Genomic DNA, 4,611 nt, shown 5'->3' with positions numbered 1-4,611 from the left:
ATAAGGGCCATGTATGAGTTTGAAACTTGAATCTTTGATTCAAAATGGTTCAAACCCATCTGGTTTTAGTTGCATTAGCCCAACACACCCATATTGTCGTGTTTCATGCATGAATCATATTGTTGCATATTGTTTGGTGATGTTGTGTATCGGTGCTCTCTGCGGCAGGTCCTGCCCCTGAGGAGTATCGTGATTACCCCAACGAAGAACAATATCAGTGCATCGACCCATCAGGCAAGCAACCAACCATTTGATCATATCGATACAATCCCATGTTCTTGCTCCTGCTCTCTTTTACTGCATTAAGACAACGCGTTTCAAACTGCTGTGTGCTACGATAGTTGAACCCATTTCCTCTGCATGACCTGTCATTGCCACAGTAACTAGATGAAACCCACTAGCATGTGTAGGAGTTGTTTGAGCCATATGTATGTGTTGTTCCTACCTTGTTATGCCTGCTATGCTTAGAGTCGTGTCAGGTCTGGTTCATCTGGGTGATGGGCTAGAGTGAAATGATCATGCCGGTAATGAGAGTGATGTGGTGAACATGATTTGGTAAAGGTATCGATGAAAGGCCATGTACGACTACATGGTGGGTTGTTTCATTGAAGCCGTCCTTAAGCACTGAGATCTGTATGTGTGATTTAAGAATCAGCTACTACCATGCATTGGGCCCGAAACCAATGGACCCTCTCGGCTTCTTATTCACCCTAGTCCTCTGTCCAGGAGTTGCAAGTAGTTTCTGGTGTTTGTAGCCTACTGGAGGCCGTGGACAGCGCTGACCGTAGGGGTGGGCTATGATGCGGTAGGTACATGGCACGGTGTACTGGATACCCATTAGGTATCTCGGGAACCCTGTACACATCGTTCGGGGCCATATGTGGAAACCTCGGCCGGACTCTCTGCGGATGGAACCTGGATAGGCGATAAACCTGGACTAGAGACTTAGGTGTCTAGGTAGGTCGTGGCCGACACCCATGTTGGGCTTCCGCTTGAAGGTTGCCGAGTACATGTCGTGTAAACGGCGGTAAGTGGTGAGAGCGTGTATGAAGAAGTACACCCCTGCAGGGTTAACATTATCTATTCGAATAGCCGCGTCCGCGGTAAAGGACTACTTGGTTGCCTATATAGTTCATAGACAAGTAAATGGATACTACTAAAAATCTCAAGATAAGCGTGAGTGCCAAGTATAGCTCTTCCGTAGGATGACGGAGGTGGATCCTCGGTGGTGTATTGAAGTGGTGAGTAGTGGACTCGTGTGCGCAAAACCATTTCAAGTTGGTGTATCGTAGGATAGCTTAGCCAAGAGTCAAAGCTGGCTTGCTGCGATAACCCCACCAACCCCCCCTTGATAATGTGCATGTATGTAGGATCTGATGTAAGTCTTGCTGAGTACCTTTGTACTCATGTTGCTTTAATTTACATTTTTCAGAAGACGCTGCAACCCCTTCTGATGGGTTCTTCGTAGACGTTGACATCGATGAGTAGACCGAGGCCCAGGTGGTGATCCTGAGCTTGTGAAGGACCACGTAGTATAGCCAGGCTTTCCCAAGCCTCTTTTATTTTACTAGTTGTCTGTACTCAGACAAGTTACTTCCGCTGTTGGCTTGTATGTCTGTATGACTTGAATGCTGGGTCGTGTGACCCGTACTTGTGTGTATGATATGTATGGCTCTCTGAGTCTTAAATAAAGTACTTGTGTTGTAGAGTCATGTTGTGATGCCTTGTTGTATTTGCACATATCGAGCATATTGTGTGTATGATTGAAATGCTTGGTATGTGTGGGATCTGACTATCTAGTTGTTTATTCTTAGTAGCCTCTCTTATCGGGAAATGTCTCCTAGTGTTTCCATTAAGCCTTGGTAGCTTGCTACTGCTCCGGAACACTTAGGCTGGCCGGCATGTGTCCTTCTTCGTTCCTGTGTCTGTCCCTTCGGGGAAATGTCACGCGATGGATACCGGAGTCCTGTTAGCCCACTACAGCCCGGTTTACCAGAGTCCTGCTAGCCCAGTGCTACAGCCCGGATTCACTTGCTGATGACCGACACGTTTGATGCTGGTTCATGGATGCCTGTCCCTGTAAGTCTATGCCACTTTGGGTTTACGACTAGCCATGTCAGCCCGGGCTCTTTACCATATGGATGCTAGCGACACTATCATATACGTGTGCCAAAAGGCGCAAACGGTCCCGGGCAAAGGTAAGACGACACCCGTGGGAATGCCGTGCGTGAGGCCACAAAGTGATATGAGGTGTTACATGCTAGATCGATGTGGCATCGAGTCGGGGTCCTGACAGCGTTGGCATCAGAGCCGGACTGCCTGTAGGTTCTCCAAGCCAAACTGGTCGATGTTGAGTCTAGAAATTCTTTAGTTATATGTAGGGGAATTGATTGTGGGATGGAACGTAAGGCTCTTTTTACTCCTCTATCTCATGACATTCTAATCTGAGTCAGTCTATTCTTCCACCGGGGGTTAAGGAATTAGGATCTCTTCTCTCTATCAGGTTCACGTGTTACTAATAAGTAGTACCTTATAGGTTTGATGGATACAAGCCTAGTTCAGTTCTACTACCTAATATGTGCTAAGATGGACCCAGAACCTTGATATGATATTGTTGAGTGTCTATGCAATTCTTTGTCAAATGCCTCAAAATCCTTTTTGAGCATTTACAGCCGTTATGCTGTCCAATTTCTGCTAGGAATCTTAATGTCTTGTGTTTATCATGTTCCAGATGGCGACCCGTCCTCAGAATCAAGTGGTTCGTTTGACTCGATGTCTAGATGTACCCGGCCATACTGCTATGTTGGTCAGGGTAATGACTGAGGCGGGGTACCATTGGTATCCTGAGTACAAGGTCAAAGAGCAATTCCGAGACTTTAATCAAAGTCAATATTTTTGCACTGTCCGGATATTTCCATCTTATCCTGGATCTACCGAGCCCCTCCACTGCTCCTATGGACTCGGGGTTACTATTGAGATGGCTGTGCAGGATGCTACCTACTCTATGATGACCATCATGCGAGTCAGGACTGGCCTATTTCGGGACTCTGACTTCCGGTATATGCCAGCATCACTTCCAGGAGCACAAGGGTATCTCCAGGCTATCTATGCTGACTCCACTCAGGAGGATTCACGGACCCGCACCACTACACAGTTGCTTGAAGACAAGGACCGTGAAAATCGGGCCTTGAGACTAGAGCTTTTCAATACCCGTGCTGATCATTGGGCCACTTTGACTCGGTTTGCACCGGCTGTGCACGCTGGATATATGGATATGCGAGATCTCTATCCTGTGAGATCTGCTCTGCCAGACGTGATGGATTGGCATGATGTAGGAGGCATCACCCCACCTCGTGGTCCCCGTAGGCCACCGTTTATTGGTCCAAGACCTCATCCTAGCCCCTATGGTCCACAAGCTCCACGGGACCGACTGTTTCCGGATGATCACGTTGAGCTTCCAGGCTATGGAGGTGACTTCTATGAAGACTACTACGGAGCTGTCTGAGTTAGTAGTAGTATCACTAGTATCGTACTAGCTGTATTGTCCACCGTCCTGCGTGACTCGTGGAATATGCCTTAGCTTGTACCGCCTTCCAGAGGTGTAGAAAAATAATGTATAGGAGCTCGGAATGCCTCCGATGAGATGTAATCCTCTTTTCACCGTAGTAGTACTTTGTTTGGTTCTGTACTAAACCTTGTATGGTGTGTATGATGATGGAATAAAAGAAGCAGTTTCTGTATCTACCATGTCATACGGATGATCATCTTACATTCCAAGTTATCCATTACATTCTACATTTCTATGTCAGAATCCTATCATCCTGGACTAAACCATTGTTTTGTTTTCCTAGGATGGTTAACACCCGCACCAACCCTGCTCCCCCAGAGCAGGCCGAAGGCAGCAGAGTTGGGGGAACAAACCTGCCTCACCCTCCCTCTCTAGCCGAAGTTATGCTGGAAGCCGAGAGAAATAAGTGGGAGACTAACCGTTTGTTGGAGCGCATCGAGCAAAACACAGCACACCATCAGAGGAATAACTTGGTGTCACTCAGTGATTTCATCAAGTTACATCCACCCACCGTCCACCACTCCGTCGAGCCTCTCGACGCCGATGACTGGCTTCGCAGTATTACTCACAAACTGCGTCCCGCGCTAGTAGCTGAGGCTGATAAGGTCACCTTTGCTGCATATCATCTTGAAGGCCCCGCCAGTCTATGGTGGGAAAACTATGGAGCTATGCGCCCAGCAGGCCATGTCACTACTTGGGCTGAATTCAGCGAGGCTTTCCGTGAACATCACATTCCGGAGGGTCTCATGGACCATAAACGTGAGGAGTTTTGTAGTTTCACTCAAGGTCGACTCTCTGTGGATGCATACAGCAGGGAGTTCGGTAACCTAGCACGGTATGCAACTGAGGAAGTCTCTACTGATGCAAAGAAGCAAGCAAGGTTCCGCAAGGGACTTAGCCCTGAGCTTCGCCGTGACCTCCGTCTGCATGAGTGCACATCTTTTCAGAAGCTTGTTAACAAAGCCATCAGTGCTGAGTCTGGTCAGACTGATTATGAAGCAACACGCAAGCATGGCCGTGACATGGGTTCCTCATCCAGTGCT

This window comes from Triticum aestivum, chromosome 4B, assembly GCF_018294505.1.
Source record: "Triticum aestivum cultivar Chinese Spring chromosome 4B, IWGSC CS RefSeq v2.1, whole genome shotgun sequence".
In the NCBI taxonomy this organism is placed as follows: domain Eukaryota; kingdom Viridiplantae; phylum Streptophyta; class Magnoliopsida; order Poales; family Poaceae; genus Triticum; species Triticum aestivum.
The sequence above is the reverse complement of the archived record's forward strand: the minus strand, read 5'-3'. Positions refer to the sequence as shown.